The sequence below is a fragment of the Chelonia mydas genome, chromosome 25 (genome assembly GCF_015237465.2).
Source record: "Chelonia mydas isolate rCheMyd1 chromosome 25, rCheMyd1.pri.v2, whole genome shotgun sequence".
NCBI lineage: Eukaryota > Metazoa > Chordata > Testudines > Cheloniidae > Chelonia > Chelonia mydas.
The window spans coordinates 6,470,681-6,483,644 of record NC_057858.1 but is presented as its reverse complement, the minus strand read 5'-3'; positions in this window follow the sequence as shown (position 1 = coordinate 6,483,644).

Here is a 12,964-nt window from a genome sequence, read left to right as displayed (position 1 = left end):
TTTAATTTCCTGGGTCCTCTTTTTAAATATAGGTGTTATATTTGCCCTTCTCCAGTCCTCTGGGACCTCCTGTGTCCTCCAGGAGTTCTCAAAGATAATTGTTAGCAGTTTGCTTCTGCAAGTTCCTTAAATACCCTGGGATTAATTTCATCAGGCCCTGGCAACTTCAATACATCTAACTTATTTAAATATTCTTAAAACTCTTCTTTCCCTGTTTTGGCTTGCGTTCTTCCCCCTTTGTCGTTAATAGTAATTGTGTTGAGTATCTGGACACCATTAACCTTTTTAATGAAGACCAAAGCAAAACAGGCATTAAGGACCTCAGCCTACTTGATTTCATCAGTTGTTAGCTCCCCTTTCCCACACTTTCTTCCATCTTTCTCTTGTTCCTAATGTATTTAAAGAACCTATTCGTATTGCCTTTGATTGTCCCTTGCTAGATGTAACTTGTTTTGTGCCTTAGCCTTCCTGATTTTAACCCTATATGCTTGTGTAATTCTTTTGCACTCCTCCTTAGTAGTATTTATGTAAGTACTTTCCACTTTCTATAAGATTCCTTTTTGATGTTCAGGTCATTAAAGAACTCCTGATGGAGCCATATTGGCCTCTGACCATTCTTCTTATCTTTCCTTTGCATCTGGATAATTTGCAGTTGTGCCTTCAATATTGTCTCCTTGAGAAACTGACAGCTCACCTGAACTCCTTTATCCCTTAGATTTTCTTCCTACGGGATGTTACCTACCAGCTCTTTCAGTTTGTCTTGTGACACAGCGATGTAATTGCACTTGCTTTTGAGGATTGCTCGGTGCATGTTTGCCACCGCCCATGACTGCCTTTCGTTCTATAGGTCATGCAAAATTCAGATCTGGGTGTCAGACACTCCCAAGATTAGGGGACCTTTGTATCTAGGATTTTGCTTTGTCCCATTGTAAAGAGAACCCATTTGCAAAATCCCTGTCGAGATCTGGGATCTCAGATGGCAAACCTCTCTCCCTTGCTCCCTCCAGTGCTCAAAGTTTCTGTGGTTCAGAGAAAAGTTGATGACCCATTCCTATCTTCAGAAGAACCCCAGTGCACAGACAGGAGATTCCCCTGTAAGGGGGCTTATTCTTCAGAGCAGAGTAAATTTCCACTGAAGTCAGTGAGTCATACCTATGTAAGTGAGATGAGAATCAGGCCCTTTGTGACTCTCCTATGCTATTAATAATCAGTAGAAATAGCTCTTCTTCTAGGCTAACCCTTAGAACGCAATTTTTTTCAAGGCTTAGATTGTACATTAGCAGTTTTACTATCAAGAAGCTCTGGCAGGGTGTGTGACTCAGATACACCCCTCTGAGATGCCATTGATTGCCTGCATTAAGGGTGTCACAGTTTGGGCTCCACCCCATGCCCCAGGGAGTTCTGCCACTCAGAGCCCCCATAGTGTTCCCCCGGTGGCTGTGCAGGGCTGGGTTGTAAATGACACAATCCAACTCACAGGCACGGAGGAGCAACTAGGCGCCCACTGAAAGCCAATGGGAATTGTCTGTGGAGGTTTGGCCCCCAGCTACCATTTGTGAGATGTTCTATCCATTTTACTGAAGGGAGAAAATGAGGTTAATTGACTTGCCCAAGGTCACATGGTGTGTCAGTGACAGAGCCGTGAACAGGACCTAGGAGTCCTGACTCCCAGTGGCTTGCATTAGCCACTGCGCTCCAGCCCCTCCCAACCCTTGGAGATCTCTCTGTCCATTTCCTAGTGGTCAGGTGTCCCATTGAGATAAGACTTGATCACAAAGGGCATGTACAGCACCTGCGCTGGCTATAAGAAAGGGCACGGCGGGAACAAATCAGGGAGGACATGCACCCTGAGTTCCTTAGACTGTAAGCAAGGGGTGGGCAAACATTTTGGCCCGAGGGCCACATCTGGTATGGAAATTGTGTGGCAGGCCATGAATGCTCATGAAATTGGTGGATTGGGGTGTGGGAGGGGGTGAGGGCTCCGGCTGGGGGTGCGGGCTCTGGGGTGGGGCCAGAAATGAGGAGTTCAGGGTGCAGGAGGGGACTCCAGGCTGGGGCAAGGGGTTGGGGTACGGGAAGGGGTGCAGGCTCCGGCTGGGGGTGGGGGCTCTGGGGTGGGGTTGGTGATTAGAGGTTGGGGATGCAGGAGGGTGCTCTGGGCTGGGACCAAGGGGTTTGGAGGGGGGAGGGGGATCAGGGCTTGGGCAAGGGGTTGGGGCACGGGAGGGGATCAGAGGTGCTGGCTCTGGGCAATGCTTACCTCAAGCAGCTCCCGGAAGCAGCGGCCTGTCCCCCCTCTGGTTCCTATGCGGAGGCGTGGCCAGACGGCTCTGCGCACTGCCCTGTCCGCAGGCGCTGCCCCTGCAGCTCCCATTGGCCGTGGTTTCTGGCCAATGGGAACTGCGGGGGCCACGCTTGGGACAGGGGCAGCATGCTGAACCTCCTGGCTGCCCCTACACATAGGAGCCAGAAGGGGGACATGCCGCTGCTTCCGGGAGCTCGAGGGCCAGATTGAAACATCTGAAGGGCCGGATGTGGCCCCTGGGGCCGTAGTTTGCCCACCCCTGCTGTACGCACTTGGAGGGAGAGACCATCTTTTCATTGCATGGTTATGTTTGGACACAGAGCACCTAGCAAAATGGGGCGCCGGACCCTCACCGGGGTCTCTTATTGCTGCTACAATTCAAACTATAACAGCAATGCCATAGAGGTGATCAGAGTGAGGCACATCAGCACAGCTCATCCGGTCGAGGCTGTTAGCAAGGTCCGCCTCCCGTGGGCAGCCAGTCCAGCTCTCGCTGCTACCCGTCCACCACTATGCCACCTGACGGAGCAGCACGGTGTTGACACGCCAGCCTTGCGGTCATCCCGGTGGAAAAACCCAGGGGGGTTGCCCAGCGAGCCGCCTGGCCATGGTCCCCTATCGCTCGGCGCGGCGGTGATGAGCGGACTGTACTCACTGGAATTCTGAAGAGGCAACCAAGACACTGCAATCGCTCTTCAGGTGTGAAATTTGCCACAGTGATGCTTAAAGATTAAACGAAACCACAAGCATGTCTATTTCCTGCAAATCCCCCCCCCCCGCCCCCCACCGAGCAGGTAGAGACAACTTATGGCAATGACAACACTCTCAGAAACAATTGCTGTAGGAAATTCCACACCCCTCCCTCGCCCCTGCTTGTCCTGTCCCTTGCTCCTCCACCCACCAGGACTGACGATTGGTTCCCACTTCTCTGCATCTCCCACCACCTAGGGTGTCTCAGAGTGAGGGCCCTGGGTGGTTCGGTTCTTAACCCAGCTCTGGGTAACCCAAGCCCGGGACTCCACGCAGGGACCCATGGGCTGATATTTGCAGATGATTAAGAAATGAGTAATGCTTCCTGTTTGTTGTTCTCCTGCTGTCGCATGAGCTGGGGGGTGGGGGGGGGCAAACACAGAGGTGAAGCTAACGGGGGTGTAAGCTGGGCAGACAGGGCGGAAGGGTGGCTCTGCAGCAGGAAAAGCAAACAGGAGAGGGCGAGGAGGTGACAGATAAGGCAGGCCCCTCCCCACACTCAGCTTTAGCTCACACCCTTCTCTGAGCCATTTTTCTGGCTCCAGCTCTGCCCTTCTGTCTCTTTGGGGTAATATAGCACCTGGCCCTTCCGAAGTGTGGGCAGGCGATGGCATAAGGAGCATTCTCACCTTCTGCCCCCGCTTGTATATCCAGTGAATGCAGCAGTTAGAGTCCCTGTGCTTGGGGGAAGCTTCCTTCTAGGGCCCTACAGGGAAGAAGGGGAGGGTGGGAAGGAGGCAAAGCCATGATACTGCTCCCCATCCACCTTGCATCTAGCCCACTGCAAGGAGGGGAGCATGCTGCACTGTCCCTGTGAGTTGTGCAGTGTGCACTGTCGTTGCGGCGCTCTGGAAGGGATTGCAATTCCTGCAGCTCCCACACCGAGCTATGGGACTCTTCACTGCCCCCCTTCCACAGCATACGAAACTAAGAACGGCCATATTGGATCAGACCAACGGTCCAGCCGTATCCTGTCTTCCGACAGTGGCCGGTGCCGGGTGCTTCATAGAGAGTGAACAGAACAGGGCAATCTTAAATGATCCATCCCCTGTTGTCCAGTCCCAGCTTCTGGCAGTCGGGACACCCAGAGCATGGGGTTGCATCCCTGGCCCTTTTGGCTAGTAGCCATTGATGGTCACATCCTCCAGGAACTTATCTAACTCTTTTTGAAATCCAGTCATACTTTTGGCCTTCACAACAGCATCTGGCAACGAGTTCCACAGTTTGACTGTGAGTTGTGAGAAGTACTTCCTTATGTTAGTTTTAAAACACTTGCCTATTAATTTCATTGGGGGGCCCCTGGTTCTTATGTTAAGGGAAGGAGTAAATAACGCTTCCCTATTCACTATTCCATTCATGATTTTATAGACCTCTATAATTTCCACCCGTAGTGGTCTCTTTTCTAAACTGCACAGTGCCACTCCTTTTAATCTCTCCTCATATGGAAGCTATTCCATACCCCTCATCGTTTCTGTTGCCCTTCTTTGTACCTTTTCCAAATCTAATATATCTTTTCTGAGATGGGGCGACCAGAACCACACACCGTATTCAAGGTGTGGATGTAGTGGCATTATGATATTTCTGTCATATTATCTATCACTGACCTAATGGTTCCTAACATTCTGTTAGCTTTCTTGATGGCCGCTGCACATTGAGCAGATGTATTCGGAGAACTATCCATGACAACTCCAAGATCTCTTTCTTAAGTGGTAACAGCTAATTTAGACCCCATCACTTTGTATGTGTAGTTGGGATTATGTTTTCCAATGTGCACTGCTTTGCACTTATTAATATTGAATTTCATCTGCCACTTTGTCGCCCAGTTACATGGTTTTGTGAGATCGCTTTGTAACTCTTCATAGTCAGTTTTGGTCTTAACTATCTTGAATAATTCTGTATTGTCTGCAAATGTTGCCACCTCACTGGTCACCCCCTTTTCTAGATCATTTATGAAATGTTGAACAGCACTGGTCCCAGTACAGATCCTTCCGGCACCTCACTATTTATCTCTTGTCTTCATTGTAAAAACTGACCATTTATACCTACCCTTTGTTTCCTGTCTTTTAACCAGTAACTGATCCATGAAAAGAATTTCCCTCTTATCCCATGACTGCTTGCTTGCCTTGCTTAAAGTCTTTGGTGTGGGACCTTGTCAAAGGCTTTCTGAAAGTCTAAGTACACTATATCAAATGGATCACCCTCATCCACATGCTTGTTGACCCCCCTCAAAGAATCCTAATAGATTGGTGAGGCATGATTTTCCTTTTCAAAAGCCGTGTTGACTCTTCCCCAACATATTGTGTTCATCCATGTGTCCTATAATTCTGTTCTTTACTATAGTTTCAAATTAGCCTGGTACTGAAGTTAGGCCTACTGGCCTGTAATTACCAGGATCACCTCTGGAGCCTTTTTTTTTTAAAAAAAATCTGTATTGTATTGGCCATCCTCGAGTCATCTGGCCCAGAGGCTGATTTAAACGATAGGTTACATATCACAGTCTTGTCATTTCATAGCTGAGTTCCTTCAGAACTCTTGGATGAACACCACCTGGTCCTGGTGACTTATTACTGTCTAATTTATCTACTTGTTCCAAAACCTCCTCTACTGAGGTCCCCCAACCTGGGACAGTTCCTCAGTTTTGTCGCCTAAAACGAATGGATCAAGTGTGGGAATCTCCGCTCACATCCTCGGCAGCAAAGGCCAATGCAAAAATCACTAGTCACATTTGAAAACATTAGCCCGTGTATCAGCACCAGATTTACCATGTTCACTCTTCAGGTAAAGAGGGAATTTTAAGGAACGTTAGAATTAAAGCAGATCAGTTGTTTAGGAGGAAGAAGCTGTTGAAAATGGCTCCCCTGAAACTAAGGATTTAATTTTCACCTTCCCCCCCGCCCCCGATGCTTCAGACAGGCTAATTGCATAAGATTTTTTTTAAAAAATAAGTTGTTAGCGTTTTTGTCTTAGAGTCTGGGAGCTGGAAGATCTGGCTCCCATTCCTGGTTCGATCACTGATCTACTGAGCGGCTCGGGCCAGGACACTTCCCTTCTCTGTTTTCCCTCTCACCCTTGATCTGTCTTGTCTATTTAGGCTAGGTCTACACTGTGAGGTCGGGCTGTGATTCCCCTGCTCATGTACACATCCTCACACTAGCTCTCATTGACAATATTAACATATATATATAATATATATAATATAATATATAACATATAATATAAACAGCAGTGTAGCCACTGTAGCACAGACAGTGGCCGTGGAGGCGTGGCTGAGCTGTGCCAGCTACAAACCTGCCTGAGACCCGTGGAGGTGTGTGACCCTAAGAACCCCTTGGTGCTAACCCCCTTGCTACAGGGTTAAAATAATATCCTGGTACGTACATTCTGTCTCACCAATGGGCCATGTAAGATCTTCAGGGGAAGCCAGGATCACACTGACCATTAACACCATTGTGAAATGAATGTACAGATACTATGTAAAGTCTGCGAAAAGAAACGGAGGACTTGTGGCACCTTAGAGACTAACAAATTTATTTGAGCATAAGCTTTTGTGAGCTACAGCTCACTTCATCGGATGCACATAGTGGAAAATACAGTGGGGAGATTTATATACACAGAGAACATGAAACTATGGGTGTTACCATACAGACTGTAACAAGAGTGATCAGGTAAGGTGAGCTATTACCAGCTGGAAAGCGGGGGGCGGGGGTGTGTGTGTGAAACCTTTTGTAGTGATAATCAAGGTGGGCCATTTCCAGCAGTTGACAAGAACGTCTGAGGATCAGTGGGGGTTGTGGGGGAGATAAACATGGGGAAATCATTTTACTTTGTGTAATGACCCATCCACTCCCAGTCTTTATTCAAGCCTCAGTTAATTATTTCCAGTTTGCAAATTAATTCCAATTCAGCAATCTCTTGTTGGAGTCTGTTTCTGAAGTTTCTTTGCTGAAGAATTGCCACTTTTAGGTCTGTAATCGAGTGACCAGAGAGATTGAAGTGTTCTCCGACTGGTTTTTGAATGTTATAATTCTTGACGTCTGATTTGTGTCCATTTATTCTTTTACGTAGAGACTGTCCAGTTTGACCAATGTACATGGCAGAGGGGCATTGCTGGCACATGATGGCATATATCACATTGGTAGATGTACAGGTGAACGAGCCTCTGATAGTGTGGCTGATGTGATTAGGCCCTATGATGGTGTCCCCTGAATAGATATGTGGACACAGTTGGCAACGGGCTTTGTTGCAAGGATAGGTTCCTGAGTTAGTGGTTCTGTTGTGTGGTGTGTGGTTGCTGGTGAGTATTTGCTTCAGGTTGGGGGGCTGTCTGTAAGCAAGGACTGGCCTGTCTCCCAAGATCTGTGAGAGCGATGGGTCGTCCTTCAGGATAGGTTGTAGATCTTTGATGATGCGTTGGACAGGTTTTAGTTGGGGGCTGAAGGTGATGACTAGTGGCGTTCTGTTATTTTCTTTTATGTAAAGTCTGTATCAAGGCAGGGATGACAAACAGGTTTGTGCCAGACAAAGGATGTGTAGTCACCCGGCTCTCGGGCCACATGTAAATTAAGCATTGTAAGCCAACACAGTGGAATCCCCATTCATATACCAAGTCAGCAGGGAACAAGACACTTAAGACTGAACCACAGGGGGTTGTCCTGTGACCGGGGACAGACAATGAACCTGGGGAATACAAGAGTAAGGCAAAAATACACCCCTTTATCCTGCACCTAGGAAATAATGGGCAATGAAAAACACAGTTGTGAACACAGGAGCTCAAGCAGGGCTTGGTTGAAAACACTGCAGAGGACATTTGGGATGCACTAAGCTTATTTAGCCTGTTAAATTTAGTCTCTAGGAATAGTGTTATGATTTTCTTTTACTGGTAACCCTTCTGTTTCCTCACTCACTATCGCTTAAATCTTGATCTTTGATAATAATCTTATGATTGTTTTCACCATAGCTATGTCTCAGTGTTGTAGTGTTAAGCAAAGTGCTGATCTTGAGTTAGACCATTCAAGCAGGTGTGTTCATTGGTTTTTTGTGGGGGACAGCAAATCTGGTGTTACTGGGGAGGATTTCGGGGATAAGGGACTGGACATTACAGGGGCGCGCTTTGAAGGGGCTCAGGGACTGGGGTGCACCTATGTCAACCTGCAAGGCAAAGTGAGGGCTGGCCTCACCCAGAGCAGATTGTTTGTATGGCTAACAGGGAGGTGTCGGGGTTTTACAACCAGTTTGTTGGTTAGTTAAGGATCAGACTCCAGGCACTCGTATGCTGGACTGTAAGAGAATGAGAAGATTGGAACCTTTTCTTTGTCTGTTCCCAGTTTGTTATTTTCTGTTTGTTTAGTTCAGGTAAGGGAAATAGAACAAGAGAAAGTGTGCGGTGAACAGAGCAGCAGAAAAGGCAGGATGAGCCAAGAAACATACATGGAGCTCACCGAGAAGCGGTTACAAGAGCAAGATTGAATATTTAGGGTCAGCAACAATCATTGTCAGGCTCACCCAAAACCCATGAGACTGGCTTTAAAATCATGAGATTATGTAAAATAATGTTTATTTGCCTTCTGCTTTTTGAGCCTTTGGGTCATTTGGAAGCTTTCTCCTCAGCCACGAGGGCTGGAAACTTACTTTTGTTTTAAGAACAAAGGCTGAAATCATCACATCTCCACTTGACTCCAGGAGCTGGGGCTTTGAGGAAAACGATAATTACCACCAGACTCATGACACAACCATGAGAGTTGGCGACACTGGAAGAGCTGTGTGCACAGTGAGGTCTGGCAGCTGCTGATCAGAAGAAATTGGAGCGGCCGCTCCAAACCAGGGGCTAGGAAGGGTCCCTTTTTCTCCAACAGGGCATGCAGGAGACGAAGCAGATGATTCCCCAGACAATCCAGCTGGGGCAGCGGTGATGGCAGGAGGTCCAGGCCTGGGGCGGCTGCAGTGGGAAAGGCTGCTCACGGTGGTGAGATAAATTACACCGACGTAAGCGTTTGTGTGCGCCGCGCTACGTCAGAGGGCGCCACCCGCCACCGTCGCTTCTGCCGCTCGCGGAGGTGGGGTTGTTCATGCTGACGGGACACAGCACGCCTGTACAAGACGCCCTGCGGCTGTCTTGGTACAACTACGCTGGTGCCCCTATAGACACAGCCTTACTCTTTGTGTTTGGGTGGCGGGAGGGTGGGGGGGTCTTTTGAGATGTAATTAGGCCTGAGGGGGATAGGGGGAGGAAACACACCTCGCCTTTCTCCCCCTGGGACGACGACCATGGGAACTAACTTATGACAATGTTACGAAACTGTCTTTTGATACAGTCACTGGAAACGTTTACTCACTAAATGAATGCGTGAAGTTCAAGTGGATGTCACAGTCCGTACCCAGCATGGCTGAGCCCTGCCGCACTGCCACGCCCTGCACGGCTATTGATACATGTGCTCGCTCGCTGAGGGCTAGCACGAGTCCATGTACCCACACAGGGAACTGCCCCCTCGCTCGTAGGGCGGACGAAGCCTTAGATGGCAAGTTCTTCGGGGCGGGGCGGTCGCGTTGTGTGATCGTAGAAAGCCCAGTGGAACGGGGCCCTGAAATGGGTTGGCGCTTCGAGACATCACCGTAATACAAGTAACATTAACGCAGCGTTCAGGCCAAGGGATGCAGATAGAACAGATAACAGGCAGGCGCACAGGAGCGAATATTTCCTGAACTAGTCATTTGTGCGTGTGTGCGTGGCAGGGGTGTAAATACACATTAGATCCATGCCAGTCTGTATTGTTCTCCTAGGAGGTGGGCTGGGCCACGCCTTGAGTGACTAGTCACGCAGAGTGCTCCTGAAGTCTCACTCATGTCTCCACTTCACGCTTCTGAAATGGCTGCAGGACGACAGCCAGGGTGGAGGTCCCTTGGGGGCGCCAGCTCCTGTGCTTACCCCTCCCTGCAGCCCCCAGCTCCAGACCATTCTTGCCTCTGGATACAGAAAGCAAACTTGAGCCCCAGAGCACGGAGGAAATGGAGTCCGAGGTGACTCCATCCCCAGCATCCAAACCGCACAGGAGTTTGTTGTATTGTTGACCCACACTTTTATCTCTTTTCTCAGCTTCCTGTAAACGGCCTCCCAACCTTCAGCTTCTTACTGGATGACGAGCCTCCGTTAGCTGGCAGCTGCCTGTTATCTTGGACAGCATCTTTCATGCGTGGGTGGTGTTGTTAATATCTTCTTTGGCATTCTCACACACTTGAACAAAGGCTCGGCTTGTAAACAGCTGAGCCCTCCTGGTCCTGGGTGCCAAGAGAGAGGATTCTCCACTTCCAGCTAGCTGCATCCATGCAACCTCCTTCATTCCTTCTTAGCAAGGGTCAGCCCCAGAGTGGTGGTTCCCATTACAGTCTGACATGCCTGATGCACGGCTCCATTCTACTTAGGAACTTAGGGCTTGTCTACACCGCCACTTTACAGCGCTGCAACTTTCTCGCTCACGGGTGTGGAAAAACACCCCCCTGAGCACTGCAAGTTTTAGGAGCCAGCCATAGAACATCAGGGTTGGAAGGGACCTCAGGAGGTCATCTAGTCCAACCCCCTGCTCAAAGCAGGACCAATCCCCAATTTTTGCCCCAGATCCCTAAATGACCCCCTCAGGGATTAAACTCACAACCCTGGGTTTAGCAGGCCAATGCTCCAACCACTGAGCTATCCCTCCCCCAGTATGGATGGAAAAACTCTCCCTTGGATCATGTCAAGATTTTTGGCTGAGGATCTCCTTACAGCTGTGTGCTAGAACAGTCAGGGGGATTAGTGCCTATCTAAAGAGGATTAAGATATAGCATTAGAGCTGGCTGAAACTTGTGGTAAATTCCCATTGAAAGGAAATTCCATTTCAAAATTTCCCACAAAACAAAATTTAAAAAAATCATTTGGGGTTGATCAAAATGTTTCATTTCAACATAAGGAAAAAGTTTCATTCCGATTTATGCTCTTATTTTATCTCACATTATCATTGATCAAAATGCTCTGATTTCAATTTGTTTTCAAAACAGAATTTCAAAGTGTAACCCACACACCTCCTGGTTCTGTCCCATCTAGTGGCACCAAGACCACGTAGAGAGATTAATGTGTCTGTTCTACAGCTTTAGCTAACAGGCATATGGCTTTTAACTCATGTGGTAGAGGCTCATGCCCTAAGCTCCAGAGGTCTCAGGTTTGATCCTGCCCTTATGGCTGGTAAAAAGTGGTGGGGCCACGGCCCACTGGCCCCCACCTCTTCTAGTGCCCCTGCTTTGACCAGTTTCAGAGTAACAGCCGTGTTAGTCTGTATTCGCAAAAAGAAAAGGAGGACTTGTGGCACCTTAGAGACTAACCCATTTATTTGAGCATGAGCTTTCGTGAGCTACAGCTCACTTCATCGGATGCATACTGTGGAAACTGCAGAAGACATTATATACACAGAGACCATGAAACAATACCTCCTCCCACCCCACTCTCCTGCTGGTAATAGCTTATCTAAAGTGATCATCAAGTTGGGCCATTTCCAGCACAAATCCAGGTTTTCTTACCCTCCGCCCCCCCCCCCCCAACTCACTCTCCTGTCAGTTTGGATGAGCTATTGCCATCAGGAGAGTGAGTTTGTGTGTGGGGGGGGTGAGAAAACCTGGATTTGTGCTGGAAATGGCCCACCTTGATTATCATGCACATTGTAGGGAGAGAGGTCACTTTGGATGAGCTATTACCAGCAGGAGAGTGAGTTTGTGTGTGTATGGGGATGAGGGGGTGAGAAAACCTGGATTTGTGCTGGAAATGGCCCACCTTGATTATCAAGCACATTGTAGGGAGAGTGGTCACTTTGGATAAGCTATTACCAGCAGGAGAGTGAGTTTGTGTGGGGGGGGGGGGGTGAGAAAACCTGGATTTGTGCTGGAAATGGCCCACCTTGATTTTCATGCACGTTGTAAGGAGAGTGGTCACTTTGGATAGGCTATTACCAGCAGGAGAGTGAGTTTGTGTGGGGGGGCGCGGAGGGTGAGAAAACCTGGATTTGTGCTGGAAATGGCCCAACTTGATGATCACTTTAAATAAGCTATTACCAGCAGGAGAGTGGGGTGGGAAAAGGTATTGTTTCATGGTCTCTGTGTATATAATGTCTTCTGCAGTTTCCACAGTATGCATCCGATGAAGTGAGCTGTAGCTCACGAAAGCTCATGCTCAAATAAATTGGTTAGTCTCTAAGGTGCCACAAGTACTCCTTTTCTTTTTGCTTTGACCAGTTCACAGTGAAAGGCCCTCAAAGTATCCTGTCCATTTACCCACAGTTCTGCCTGATACCTAAAGGGATGTTTTATAAGTGTAGGCAGAGATTTAACTACAGTTATGAAACAGGGTTGTAGCCCACTTCATTGTGACATGTTTTCTTCTTTGTATGAGAACTGGGAAACAGATGTCCTAATTATGCTAAGGAACCATGTTTGAGCCCAGGTAACTATCAGAGTTAAAACATGTCTCACTCAGGCAGTTATTCTGAGCTTGATTCTCATCCCAGTTGGGCCAGAACCATGTTTCACAACTGTGTGGGCCTATCAAAGGATGCTGTTCCTTTAAAAGCAGGGCAGGCTGGGAACCCTCCCTGGGATATAACAGAAGGGAAAGAGAAGAGACAAGGGAATCTAGCCCAGGCCCTGCTGCAGATACTACAATAAAGAGGATAAACTAAGAAGAACTGGCTGAAAACATGGCATGGAAATTCTCCAAAATTTTGTTTAGTCGCAAATCAGGATAGATTTGAAAAACAAATTACTCTGAGAATTCATTTCAACCCTACCAAATTGTTTCATTTCCATTTATCATTTTGACTATTACATACAAAAGTAAAAACGATAATATTGAAATGAAACATTTCAATAGTTTGTTGACATTTGCAACACAAT